Here is a 15,454-nt window from a genome sequence, read left to right as displayed (position 1 = left end):
TATCGTTTCATTAAATCATTTCCTTTACTACATAAAGGGAATGATGGAATGGGAATGGCACTATTTTGCACGCCCCAACAAATTAACTGATCCAGAAGTCGGAATAGAGCATTGACAGAGCCTAACATCACAGCAGGAGATGACTGGGCATTCTGTAGTTACTCATGAGAGAGAACACTGTCCACAACCTTCCGAAGTGACGGAACCCTGGGTCTAACCCAGCTTCTGGATCCTTCTGCCAGTTTGCAGAAACACAGCTGATAGCGAACCATGTGAGCTGAACCATGAGTATTACATCATCAAAATTCAGACTGAGAGACTCTAGGCCAGTCCACCCTGGCACTCCAAGAATTAATCTGTAAGGGAATGAAAGAGATGGAGCAGGAACTGTAGGGTAGAAGAGACTCGATAATAATCAAGCCGTTTTAAAAATGGTGGTGGAAAGGAGGGGGGGGGGGGCAAGTCTAAAACTAGTGTCTCAAGATACACCTTGGGCTACTAGAACTTTTTTTTTTATGTCTGATCTTATTTATTTGTTACTTTTAAAAATTCTTATTTTTCAACTGGCCTCAGAAGTAGAGGCTTTCAGAGAGGACAGCCTACGTCTCTTAGAAATCTGTTCCTGGCATTTTTCTTTGGCCACGTTCCTGCTCCTGACATCAGCTTCCTGCCCTAAGGTCATTCAGTAGTCTACACATTCATTTTGCATCGGGTTTTTTTTTTTTTTTTTTTTTGGTTTCGTGTGTGTGTGTGTGTGTGTGTGTGTGTGCTTTATTTTACATTAAAGTTATTTTTAGAAAATATAATGATAGGGTCTTTATAACCTATGCAAAATTCTCAAATCAATTGTACATCCCACCCCACAAAACATGCAACCACTCCATACCTTAGCGTCCTCACAGCTGTTCCATGATGAGACTCCCCTGGTTGGTGACCTTCGCACCCTGCCTGGCATGTGCTCTCTTTTCCACTTGAAGTTGGGACCACAGCCGCACAGGGACTGGGACATAAAGATTTCCCATCGTGTTTTGAGTCAGCATATTCAATCTCTTCCCTCTTTTGCCTTAGAATTTTCAAATTCTCCCAGGGGAAGAAGAACTCTGGCTACAATCACTGGCTGTTTAGTTCTGTGAACCAAATAAGATGCTATTCCTTGACATTACCAGGTTCTTATAGCTACAATTTGCAAGACCACTGCAACAGATCAGCCAGTTCCCTGTTCCTAACCTCAACTTTGTTCTTTGGGGTCCTTTACCCTAATTCTCCCCAGGACCAATTCCCAGAGTTACACAAATTCTGCTGATCATTGACCTTGAGGCATGCTGAGACCTCCTGGCTGGTGCTTGTATACATTTGCCCCCACCCTGTCACCATAAATACTATCACAGGCACAGAAGATGAAATTCAGTCTCCTGCCCAGCCTCAGATCCGGAAGGCACAACTATTAAAGAGAAGACACTGCACTTAGTAGGACGTAAATTGGGAGTCCACTCGGACTTTAAATATAACCCTTGTTGCTTTGCCACTGAGACTTAGTTTAAAATTGGCTTTTTTTCCTCCCCTTCCTCTTCTCCCTCTCTCTCTCCCTAACCATGGGGGGAAATGAGATTAACCTTATCCCATCCTAGGCCACATTATCTGTCCTTCAGCTCAGGGACCACAGGACTGAAGGAATCCAGGCTTCAGGACCGACATCTGCAGATACAAAAAACTACTCTCTCAAGGCTACAAATGAATGATGATTCCTGACAGGGCACAACTGGAGTGTGGCCTTTGTGTCCCCTCTTCAAAGCCTGCTGTTCCTCTCCCTGACAGTTAGAATCACCACCTCTAGGACAGGAGTCCCTGCATTTCTCTTTTTTTTTTTTTTTTAATTTTTTTTAGTTGTAGATGGACACAGTATCTTTATTTTTATTTATTTATATTTTTTTATGTACTGCTGAGGATTGAACCCAGGACCTCATGTATGCAAGGCAAGCGCTCTACCACTGAGCTACAACCCCAGCCCCCCTGCGTTTCTCTTTTCCTAGCAAAGCAATAAAACTTCTAAAATCTTTTCCTCAAAACCTTGTCCTCATTATTGGATCAACATCAGGGACAAGGACAGAGCTTTCAATATCAGATATGGGACTTTAATCTTTTTCATGAAATAGTAGTAAATAATTTGGGATAATGTTGGATGACAGTTCAATGGTGCATCCCATCAGTCAAAGCTTGTAAGAAACTAAAAACATGGAAAAGTGACAAGCCAGCGTGCTGTTTTGAGGCGAGAGTGCTGCCGTTTATGTCGTCACTGTGAACGGCCTGCTCCCGTTTAAGTCCAGCCACGAGGCTAGTCATGATTACACCTAGCAGTAAAGTGAGGCTAACTCATTGCCAAGAGTGCAGTCGTGTGCTCAAGAAGCATGTGCATCTGCTAAAAACACCTAGAAAAATAGGGGCAGCCCGGCCAGCGAGGCTTCCCGAGAGCCCAGGCAATCTTCCAAATGTGGCAAGTGCAGAAATTGAGTCACAGGCAGGCTTAGGTGACTTCCAGAGGTCACGGCAGTGTTCACCTTCAAATAGCACATTCGCCTGTAGGTGCAGAACACACTACAATAAAGTGAAATCCTGTTTGCCAGTTTCTCATGCCTCAGGCAAAGATCGCACACTCTCCAGAGGTGGAACGTCGCGCATCCACGACTTACAACCCACGGTGTCACCCTTTCTCTTTTGTCCCTCAGCTGCTGGGCTTCATGTTCAAGTCTCTCAGCTCTGTGAGAACTGAGTAGTTTCTTTCTCCCAGTTTTACTTTTCCTTCCTGGGTGGAATGCTCCATTTTCTTCATGATCATGTGCATCTTTCTCATGCACCTTCTGTACCCTCTGCACCCTCTGCCCAGCTGTTTTGTCTTTTCATCGACATTTTCCTCTTCTCCCGGCAGACGTTTTTCGTAGACACACACACAATACTTCGCCTAGATTCTCTGTAAGTACACATTTGGGGTGCTTCCCTAGAAAATTGTAAATTTAGGCTGAAGGGGGGGATTCAGAAAAAGACAAATCCAGATTAAATCATTGTTTTAATGACTGTGGGATCTACCAGAAAAATCTGTAGACTGCAATGTATTGTGTGTGGATCTTTAGATCCATTGACTGAGCAATTCCCATCCCAACACGCATGTCAGAAAAAAAGTTCAAGGAGCAGTGTGTAAGGCTCTTCAATGGAGCATTGCTTATGACAGTAAAGAAGCAGAAACCACCTAAATATCCATCAAGGAAAATAAAGAAAAACATGCTGTGGGTGCATCTTAGTGGCAGTAGGGGCTTTGCTGTCCCTTGGCCCTGGGTTCCATCCCCAGCACCAGGTGAGAGTGAGAAGGAGATTTAGGAGCTGAGGGTGTAGCTCAGTGGCAGAGTGTGTGCGCGGTATGTGTGAGGCCCTGGGTTCTACCCCCGCATCAAAGAGAGAGAGGGAGAGGGAGAGGGAGAGGGAGAGAGAGAGAGAGAGAGAGAGAGAGAGAGAGAATTTAAAGTTCACTTTGATCTGGAATGGGGAGAGAGAGCTGACTTCAGAGGGACTTGGAAGCAGAGCTCTTTCCTTTGAACACATAGAAGAGTAAAGAGATACTTCTGCCATGATAGTTTTTTATTTCACAAATGCTTTGGAAGGCATTTTGAACATGATCTGAGCTAGAAAACAGAGAGAACTATTATGTGTTTAGAGGAGAAAAGCAAACACAGTAAAAAGTGTATGAGTCTGATGCTCTCTGAGATGTTGCCATCTGCATTTTACTGGAGTTGTTAGGGTTAGAAAACAAAGCCCTGCTCTGGTTATTTGTGTGTGTGTGGGGGAGGGGGGGTGATGTCCAAATTCCTTGCTTTTAGCCACACTTGTCCTGCCCTGTTGCCTTATGGCTAACATTCAATCAATTGTTAGTAAGAGCTCCCACCCCAAGTGCTGCCACAAATCAGTGACAGGCTGGGTGCTTACTTCTCTGGTTATCTCGGCATTCCTACAGGTTGACTTACCTTCCTGTCATAGATAAGAAGACAGAGAGACAAGGGAAAGTAAATACATTCCTAAATTTCACAGAGCAGCTGAATCGGATTCAAACCAAACCCTGCCGCCAAAGCTTTATATCTAGAAATTACTTCCTGTTACATTTGAAAATACAGAATCAGTTCATATCAGCAGGTCCTCAAGGCCTGTAGCAGAGCATGGGCTGGATCACAGCCTGGGGGCCCAGACTGCAGGGGCCCTGCCCCTCTCTGGACGGGAGGTTCTGGGCAAGTCACCAGATGATCCAAGGCTCAGCATCCTGGCAGATTCAACGGGAACCCTAGCAGGACTTAACTCATGAGGTTATTAGGAAGATTACGTGACTTTGAAATGCTGGAAGGACTTAGCCTAATGCCAGCACATAGTGCGGCACTCACAGAAAAATGATTTAATAAAGTTGAATACAAAAGACCAAAGACCATACCCAAAGTGAGATCCTATGACCGGGATCTAATATGCGCCAGTGATGAGCTTCTTTACCACAAGATCCCGAACTGACCTGTATTATTCTGAAGTAGATCATATTGGGATCTGCATAGTACGCATGAGTTGTAATTTGTAAACATAACTATCAGAGAAAAAAAGGCTGCTCATGAATTTGATTTTACCTTCTACAATAATAGCGTTTCTCAATGTTCTTGTGGATCTCTTGTGAAAAGAGACATTAAGGATATAAATCTTTTCTGGATCAAGTAAGTATGACAGATTTTAGAAGGAGTCTCAATTATCTAAAGGTCAAATATTAAAGATGTTCAAAAAAAGTGGGAGCTAAGATACAGCAAAGAAGTACACTTGGAATTTCCTCTTTATTGTTACATAATTTTAAAATAGCTTGGTTTAAGATAATTTAAGGAACCTGAAGGGATTGAATGATTCAAAATGACCCTGTCACTCTGCAGATTAGGAAACTCATCTTTCAGGGAAAACAGTGGAGATGATTTCTCGTTTCGGTTCAACACAGAATTCCATTTCCTCGCTGTGATTAAAACAGCTCACACTGACAACATGAGCTTTCTATGCTGAGACTCTCAACTTCTCCTTCTAAACAAGTAAGATAACTTAAAATTAATAAATAGCAACATTCCCAGTATTCTTAATGACACATTGAAGCCTGATCACTCCTTTAGCAGTTACACTCATAATTCCAAAGATTTTGTATTTGTAAGCTTGAACCAAGCAATTTTTTAATTAATATTTTAGTGACTTTTCCTTTCCCTCCACCTTAATGGACCAAATTATCTATAAACATTGAGACTACATGTCCACAGGGAGCTCTTAGTACCAAAGATAGTCCTCATGATGCAACATCATCTTAAAAGAATCTGTTCAAAAAGCTCAGAGTAATAATTAATCCATCTCGCAAAAGTACACATTGTCTTCATTAGGACAAGAGAAACACTTAGAAATGAGTAATGATGGTTATGAAAAATAAAGTATTACCTGCACCCTTCATCAGAAATTACCTTCTTAAAGATGAAACTTTTGCAGGGCCTCTGAACCTGATTTGATTTTCTCTGGCAGAGCAGATTCTTCACCACCAGGTAATGCCAACTCAGTACATATAAAGCAATTCATTTAAGTGAAGTTTTATGAAAACAAAGAAACAACAAATTCTTTATAGATCTGAGTAGAATATAGGAACGATGAAGATGCTAACTGGATGCTGGTCCCTGCCCTGAGTCTCAAGGAAGCATGGGTGAAGCCTCCATCCAACATGGCGGCAGGAAGGCTCGTACCCATGCAGGCTATTTTCTCTGCTTAATTCTCATCCACACTGAGAAGATTTCGATTTAAAGTTTCATCTTTGCTTCTAAACTTATTCAAGATATAGTCTGCATATGTAGTGATTTATGCTGAATTGATCCTCTCTCCTGTGCGTTGTAGAACATTTTGGATGAAGCTTATACAAGTTATGTCTCCGCCTGAGGACACTCTCTCGGTGTTCCCTTTACGGGATTTGCTTTCATCCCTCTACCAGGGCAATGAGGGTGGGGTTGAAGGTTCACTGGTTCCAGGAACCCACTTCCCACCTAGAACAGGAACTGAAAATGAGTCATTCATTGGAGTAGCACCACAGGCCATTTGTGATAGCATTAGATTGTGATAGCATTAGATTCTCTCTCTCTCTCTCTCTCTCTCTCTCTCTCTCTCTCTCTCTCTCTCTCTCTCATTCTCTTTCATAGAAACATTCTCACCACATTTACCAAGACTATTCCTGTTCAGACATTCTATTCTCAATGTCATGTGGGTTAGACATGACTATGAAGCATCTAGACTTCATGATTATCTTTATGTCCTGGCTGACCAGATGTATAATGGGCACCATTCAGTCGCATTACTGCCAGCATTATAAAGGAAAGCTTCAACCTACACCATGATTGATAACTCCTCTTAATTTAATAGTTCAGCACCATCTGTGCTGATAAGTGGTCCATTTCTGGACCGGAGGGATTTTTGAGCATGTATGAAACATAAGACTTTCCGCTCCATGTACAAATGCCAGTTCCTATGCATTTAATACAATAAGGTCACGGCTGTGTCAGTCATTCCCTGCTAAAGGAAAATATATTGTATGGATATACAGCCAAATGTCATTCAATGATGGGGAGAGCGACTGAGAAACATCGTTCTGTCACTGTTCAGCCATCATAGTGGGCACTTCCACAAACACATACAGTGTTTCTACAGGTTGTGTGTTTGCGTGTGTGTGCAGATACAGATGCAGGAATGGTATCACCTTTTGCTCCTACGGTTGTGATAAGAAAACCACCCAAGAGGAGATGATGTGCTCAAGAGACCCAAGAACGTGGTGGCTCACTCATCCTTACTGGATGACTGAGTGTCCAGCTCATCGTCATTGGTGATGTCTTATCAGACAGCAGCTTGTCTGTTTTCCACTGGAAGAACCTCATTTTTTTCCTTTTGATGCCATCAGTGGGTGTACAGTGAGAACAATAGGCCGATGCTCCCTTGGTGGGAGTCTCCTTACCAGGAAACAACTAGGGAAAACTACAGTCCTTAATGCTAGAAGAAAAGGAAGAGATGTACTGGTCACCAGTCACCAGTCACTACCCATGAAGATGTTACACTGTGGCCTACAAATGCAACTCTGTTACCCCTGGTCCCAGGAAAAGCTTCCCTTTACAGCAAACTAACTTCCAAGCTGATTTGAGTGCAGCTGCTCCTCATTTCCCACAGTTAGTACCAGAAAGACTAAGACATAAGGATGGTTACTATCACATTTGGGATGAATACATACGGCTTACACCCACCATAGGACATCTAAACCAGGGAGCCCAAGTCTATTGGGAGAAATGCAGCCACACTTATGATCAATGACCTAATTACACCTGAGAGTTCTGACAGACCCCAGGATATCAGTGTCAACACATTGTGATTTTAAAGGCTGATGGTTGGCTTGGGAATAATTGGTTCTTCAGGTCCAGAATTAGATAGCCAGCCTGGGTCTGTGGAGCCAATTTATGGCCCTGGCTTCCTTCAGGCTGATTTTGAAAGCTCATGGTTAGGTACCCATGGATGCAAGGGGGTGGACACAAAGAACAGGACAACCTGCAAGCCTCCCCGAGTCCCAGCATAGAAAGGGGTCATTTTCATTGATCTGATCATTTAGCTTTGCTCTTCATCGCACACCTTGGTCTAGAGGATGTATTACAGCACGTGGAAGCTGTGGCCAGCTGTACTCAAAAGCTCTCCAGGACACGGAGATAGGTCTTTCTCTCCTTAACATCAAGGTGTCACTCGAGAAAAGCCATTTTACAAAAAAATAAAATGTCTCCAGACGTCCTCCTAGCAGCTCAGGGAGACCCTTGCACCATCACCAGATGGGAAGTTTCGAGCCCATTCCCGGCAATTCCAACGACGGGACTTAAGTCCTCAGAGATCGGCACTCCCAAGCACACGCTATGTCCCCATGGCCCTATCCTGTGGACATTTTGGTTTTCCAGAACTTTCAGGTGGGAGAAATGGCTGTTATTATGCTCGTTGGTGTATTGGGGTGTTCTGTGTCTATTATCGTATGAAGCTTGTACCCATATTCTTGCCTTCCTGCTTCTCTCACGGGGCACCCTTCCCCCAGATGGCGTTTGTCTGTTTCTGCTGAATCAGAGGTTTGATTGGCCTTACTCACAATCAAAGCATTTGAGTGACAACTAGCAAAGACCTACCTTGTAGGCCCATATCCCTAAAGAGACTAAAGAAGTAGAAATGATTTAATTCCCTCACCGCTCTCTCCCTGTATATGATTCAAGGTCTCCAATCTTCGAAAAGGAAATGTTAGGTAGTAGTTAGTGGTGAACCTGGAATGCAAACTTATAGCACAGCTGAGGCCAGGGGTTTCTTTAATTTACCCAAGACCAATGAATAGGAAAACAGTCAGTGCACTAACCCTGAGAATAAACAGCTGAAAACAAGAAGATCCATTGAGAAACCTGTCTTCTGAACATGTTTCTAAGGCAGATCGATGGGGCTAGCTCCTGCCAGGGTCTAGTGGCATCATTGTACAGTTAGGATTTATGGCATGGGTTTCTCAATGCTCACCAGAAGGGAAATTTCACTAGAAGTACAGTTGCACTAAGACAAGGTTTGCCTGGTCATGGACCCCAGCACCTGCATGGACACAGGATTGACTTGTAGATGAAGCCCCCCCCCCAATAGAATGGTTACCGGGACAGTGATGAAAAAGACCAACCAGGGTCAAACACTCCCCGGCCTGACATGGAGGAGGAGTTAAGCTTCAGATTGGGGAAGACTCCAGAAGGTGGCCCCAGTTCCCACAGCAAACATCAACCTGTAATAAATCTGAGAGTAGCATGAAGTTTCCTTTGCCATTCTCTGCTCAGAGACGACCCAGTCTCTTGCTTTCTTGAGAGTGTTCTTTGCTTGAGCCTCACTTTCACTTAGAATAAAATTTTCTCTTGCTTGGCTTTTTGTGTCTAACTGTAAATTTTCTCTTGTCAGGACACAAGAACCGAGGCTTGGAGATTCAGCTTCTCACTTGGTGAAAAGCGGTTTTACTCCCATAAATGAACAAAGCCAATGGAGAAGAACATAAAAAGTGAACTTGAACTGCAGCCAAATTTCCTCAGAAAGCAATTACTGGGGCAAGTTCTAAAAAGGGTATGAACCAGTGAAAAACAGAAAGTTGGTGGATGCATACCATCTTATTTCTAAATGCTAAAATAACAGAATGTGGTATTGGAAAAAGAATGGACCCACATGAGTGGTATGATAACAAGGTACAAAAACAGACTCAGACTTATGGGGCCAAATGATTTCCAAAAAATAAAGGCATAAAGGCAATCAATGAAAACAGAAGTATCTTTTCAAAATACGTTTCTGGAACAATGAAACATATATATTTTGTATACCATAATGATCAGACTTAACCCCCACCTCACACCATAGACAAAAATTAACTGAAAATTTGAGCTAGGCAAACATTTCTCAGATATGACACACAATGCATGAACATAATTTTTTGAAATGATACACTGGACTTTATCAAAACTGAAATTTTATTTTAATCTTGATTTTAATTAAAAAGTGGTGGTAATTATTTGCAAAACAGACGTCTGGTGAAAGATTCACATTGTTAACTTATAACTATTCTTGCAACGTGATAATAAAGAAACAAAGAACCCAACTTTAAAATAGGCAAGATTCAAATAGACATTTTTCTAAAGATTGCAGATGTCCAAAGAAGCCCATGTAAAGGTCTTGAAGCTTATGAATCAATTATGATATGCAATTTAAAACCAGATACCACTACACGTAAACTAAAATCTTAAGAATCGACCCTACCATGTGTTGGTGAGTACAGAGAACATCTGGAACTCTCATACTGCTGATGGAAACATTCAGTGGTACAACCATTTTGGAAACCAGTTTGGCAGTTTTTCTAAAAATGTAAACAAATAACTTCAATATAACCCTAGAATTTCCCCCCTAGATACAGTCTTGTACACTAATATCCACTGAAGCTTTATTTGCAGCCACTACCACCTGGAAACATCCAAATGTCCATCAATAAGTGAGTAAAGTGGTTACAAGCTATCCACACAGTAGAATGCTGATGTGCAGCAGAAAAGAATGGACTCTTTTTTTTTTTTTTAAAGAGAGAGTGAGAGAGGAGAGAGAGAGAGAGAGAGAGAGAGAGAGAGAGAGAGAGAGAGAATTTTTAATATTTATTTTTTAGTTCTCGGCGGACACAACATCTTTTTGTTGGTATGTGGTGCTGAGGACCGAACCCGGGCCGCACGCATGCCAGGCGAGCGTGCTACCGCTTGAGCCACATCCCCAGCCCCCAGAATGGACTCTTGATACACACTACATGACCAAGACCTGAATCTCTTGTAGGGTGAGAAAAGCTGAACAAAATAAATAAATAAATAAATAAATAAGAGCATACAGTATATCATTTCATTTTTTTTTAAGAGAGAGAGAGAGAGTTTTAATAATTATTTTTTAGTTTTTGGTGGACACAACATCTTTATTTTATTTTTATGTGGTGTTGAGGATCGAACCCAGCACCTCGTGCATGCCAGGTGAGCACGTTACCGCTTGAGCCACATCCCCAGCTCCTATATCATTTCATTTTATAAAATTCTGGGAAATGCAAGAATCTATAGTGACAACAAGCTGGTCTTTCTGGTGAGGAGGTACACAGAGAGAGGGCACAGGGCCACTTGGCGAGGTGGGGAGCAACAATTTCATTTTCTTTTGTGGTCTGTTTCCTTGGTGTAAGCATATGTCAGAATTTGGCAGTTTGTAGGTTTAAATATGTGCAGTTTACTGTGCATTGATTATGCCTCAATAAAAGCTGCAATTCAGGAGGAAAATACTAATAAAACAAACAAAAAAAATTCAAACTTTTTATTGTTATTTGGGCCTGAAAATTATGCAACAAGAAATAGACTTTTTGAACTTTAAAGTAGACAGAGTCATTCTAAAACACTTGAGTTCAGAGATAGTTCCATAAATCTTGATGTTCTAAAGGAGAATAAATTCCTATAATAACTTAGTTACACACTATTTTAAGTCTGTACTCCAGATAGGAAAAAAAAAAAGTCAAAAACATTTTATCGAAAAGGGCAAAAAGACACTTTACCTGTCGGGGACCGGTAAACTCCTACAGGTGCGGAAAACAAAATTCCTGGGGAAACATCTGTGATTCATTCTCTCCTAATCAGAGACTCAGCAGGACGGCTGACACAGCTGCTTCCGGCCTGCCTCTTTCACAGTTGGTAGGGCTCTGGCGCCATCTCGTGGTGATGAGGCAGAACACAATTGTCAGAGGCATACATCCTTGTGTCTGTGGATAAGATACAAAAGCCTGTCAATGATTAGAAGATTATTCTCTAAATAACTATTCTCTAAATAACCTGAAGATTATTCTCTAAAAATCTTTTCTAGATTCATAATCAATAATATAGAAGTGATTAAAGTGTTCATCAAATTTTACTATGCATAAGAATTGCCCAGAATTCCTATTTAAATGTACTCTATGATCCAGGGTCTAGGGGCAGGATTTAGACTATTATCACTCAACATCTGGGGATGGTAGATACAAACCACAGACCATGCTCTGAGTATCAAGGTCTTAGAGAACGGTAAAAGAAATGGAAATGAATTCCTAAGCATGGATTTTGATATATTGAGCTAAATCTAAAGAATAATTCAATACCACAAACATACACACACCTAGTTTTTCAGATTGCAATGAAAAACTCAAGGCTTTGAAGTATGAGAAGGGCTGGAGGCAGCCAGTGTGGATGGATGGAGAGATTCTAAAGGTTCTCAGCTGGAACCAGTTGGCTTGTATAGCAGAAGCTCACCAGATGCCACTAGTTGATGAAGTCCCAGTCATCTTGGTCAGGATTTTGCTTTCTCAATAATCCAGTAATTATAACACTCAGGTAAAACTTACTTGTTGAAATTGCTTTCCATACTTGTACATGTGCAAGTATTTTCTGGATTCCAAATTTAGCTAGGGAATATAGCAAAGACAAAGTGGGTGGGATCCAGTTAGTTTCTATAAAACAAAAATGGAAGTGCACACACAGGTCAGTTTGCCTGGTGGAAAACATTCCATATTTGAAGCAAGACACGAGGCGGGGAGTCTCCAATGGACACTATGCAAAAAAAAAAAAAAATGCAAAATCTATCTTCAAATATTTATCATGATTGTGGGGTAAAGTCCATTTGAAATGCATGCCCCATAAATGAATCTGGCATTTTCCCCAATGAATACCATGCCCTTCATCTTGCTGTTTCTCATGCAATGTGGGCCTTTGGCAATCAGGTCCCTGTCCTTAAAAAGTAATGAGGAGGCATCCTGGCAGGAAAACCATAGGAGGAGGGGACAGGGAGAGGGGCAAGGATAACAGAAACAGCAAGAGCTCAGAAAGGAGAAAGAGAAAGAGAAAACAGATGCACCGTTTCCTAAATCAGTAAGAAACTTTCAAAATATTTTCACGTTTTTATTAAAATACCATTTACTGAAACTATGTTTTTAAAAAACACAAATCACACAGAGAAGTGAAATTTATGTTACCCACACACAGCTAAATTAAACTTTGCCAGCTTACTAAATATGAGGCATTTGTGTGTGTGTGTCTGTTTAATTCTATTTCATTGAATTAGGCAAAAGATGTTGCTCACCACCAACCTGCCAGGCTGACCACACTGCCCACAAACAGAGGGGCACTTCCAGCCCCACACTGACTTGTCCCCAGCCCCACCCAGCTTGCTAGCATAGTCTCCAGCTTCTGCAGCTAAAGGAAAGCAGCCTGGGCTATTTTAAGTGCTTCTCTCTCTGCAGCCTGCTCTTTGGAATCTGCCCAATGAGGTCCAGACAGACACTGGAGAAGTCTAGGGGTGGGGTCGCAGGCCAGGCACCACCCTCTGGCTCCACTTCTCTGGCCATACAAGGAAGTCCAAGGCCCCACCAGGATGACTAAGCTACTGACCTAAAGGGGAGGGAGGGCTCAAGAGGCAGCATCTGGCCCTGCTGCCAGACATTGTCCCATGATTCTCTTAATAGTGTCCTTCACTTAAAAGCCACCCATCTCCACTAATGAGCACTTGGTTGTCTGCACTGCCTGACAAGGAGTGAAGTCAGCTCCGAGGTCAGAGAAGCAGAAGTGGACACAACTGAGAACAGTATCCAAGTCTCAGTGTCACAAAGTGAGGGGGCAGGTCTTGCCTGCCCCCACCCCCACCCCCACCCCCACCCCCACCCCCGTGGCCTCTGGGGTAGATAATAGGGCACTAGGACCTGACCTTGCTCTCCTGGTGGAGAAGCCCTGACTCCCCTCTGTGGCTCCAAACTGAAAACCAGCAAGTCCGTCCTGTTGGGGCGCCTGCCCAGCTGTCAGTCTGCTGTCTCCACCGGTTCCCTCCACCTGTTCCCTCCAGTCCTTCTCTCTGCCTGTCCTGGCTGTCCCCTGGCCCCTGAACTCACCCAGATCCTTCCTGGGTACTGCCCAGCACTGCCCAGGACCTCACATAACTCTGCCCTCTCCCCACTTTCTCAAGGCTCTTCTAAGAGCAGGTGCCTCATTTCCAACTCCTACTCGTCTGTCCCTCAGGTCACCTTCTCCAGAAAGCCAGCTTTCATCTCACTTGGGTCCCTCAAACATGCCTCCAGAGGACCTGGTCACCTCTGCTCACCAGATGTGTTTTTTTCCAGTTGTGTGTGTGTTTATCATTCCTCCCTAATCCCAGGGAATTTAGGCCACTGCTGCCCTTGAGCTGACTGGAGTGTGACCCCTGGGTAGAGAGAGGGCATCCCGTAGATTCGAGAGGTGAGTGCATGGAGCAGGGTCCAAAGCCCAGGAAGCAGGTTGGGAGTCCAAAAATATCCTCTCTGCTGGAAGATAGGCTGGCCCAACGTTGGGAGGCCAGAGTCACTCAAGAGGCACACAGGACATCCCCTCCCTTGGCTTCCCTTCCTGCTGCAGGTTCAGTTTCAAAAGCAAGGAATACAAGCAAAGTAGGCTTCTGTGCCTAGCTGTGTAGTGTGTGCACATACATTCACAAGCACAGGTCCACTGGACACCACCCCAGCCACTCAGGAACAATCGGGCAGAGCAACAAAGCTGCAGGTAGCAGACCTGAGGAGCATGGCCACAAGGAATGAGTAAAAGCCAGGGGAAAATAATGCGCCTTGAGAATCCCAGGAATTCGTAAACAGGATCCCTAATGAGCCATCTCCAGGGAAGAGTTCCAGAAGTGCTTCAGCAGAGGAAATTTGAGGACCTGTTGCCAAGCAAATGGAAGTCGTCTCTGGAATGTCACCAGGATACAGCTTGGGAGACAAGAAAGCAAGTCTACTTAAAAATATATCTTATTTTTAAAAATGGAGAGGAAAGACCAGAAGAAGAGGAGGAGGGGCACATTCTGGGAAGAGAACTGTAAAGTCTCGACAGCCAAAATTCTATGCTCTGTGCAGTGCTTTGGGGCAAAGGCACTAAGACCCTGGGCCACTGACCTGGTGCCTTGGACAGGGTGGTCAGTAGCTCTTCCTTCCGCCTCTGCCTCGCTCTCTCCATGCTGCCCCTTGATGCTTTGGTAGAAAACCCCCTTCAGACTGTCCAACACCCCTTCCCTTCTCCCACACACCCCACCTGCCCTCTGGTCCACACACAGCTTTTTGTTTCCTGTCCGCCTGGAAAGCCCACACCTCTCGTAAGAGATGTTATTGCATTTTCCCTATGGTGGTCACTGGATCACTGAGCCTTGAATCCTCGGGGAGGGGGGTGGTTCTCAGTGCCGCTCATGAGCTTGGGCCAAGGGGACAGAGGTCGAGGGAGGAAGAGATACAACTTGGACTGGTTCCTCGCCCAGGCTCTGGGACTGGGTTTGAGGCCATGGGAAAGGAGTGAGGACTAGGATCTCTGAGACTGTCACAGGGGAATGTGACAGCCAAGCCCTAGCAGAGCTGGCTGGATTTCTCCCCCATCTATGCAGACAGGGTAATTGTGATGGGAAACTTTTTCCTTTAGCCTGGTTACTGCTAGCTTACAAAAGTCAACTAGTTTGGATATTGGCACTTAACTTAATCTCATCAGTTCTAACAGCTCTTGCAATTACCTTAATATTTCTAAAAAAAAAAAAAAAAATCATCAGTTGCCCCAGGAATTGTTCTGTCATCCATGCCAATGGTTAGGCTTCTTTGGTCTGTCTCCTGCCCTCATTGGATGTAAGGCGTCTCCGTTAATGTAAGATGGTGTCCTGGCTGCTGGCAATGGTTCTCCTCTCCCTATTAAATAAAAGAAAGACCCACATCTATAGTCTTGCACACACAGGGAAAACACCAGCCTGGCCTCTGGTCAGGAACAGCATCGCCTTGTCCTTGCTCAGCCTCTGACGGGCTTGAGAGAGGAGGGGTGGC

The sequence above is a fragment of the Urocitellus parryii genome, chromosome 9 (genome assembly GCF_045843805.1).
Source record: "Urocitellus parryii isolate mUroPar1 chromosome 9, mUroPar1.hap1, whole genome shotgun sequence".
In the NCBI taxonomy this organism is placed as follows: domain Eukaryota; kingdom Metazoa; phylum Chordata; class Mammalia; order Rodentia; family Sciuridae; genus Urocitellus; species Urocitellus parryii.
Note: the sequence above shows the minus strand (reverse complement) of the source record.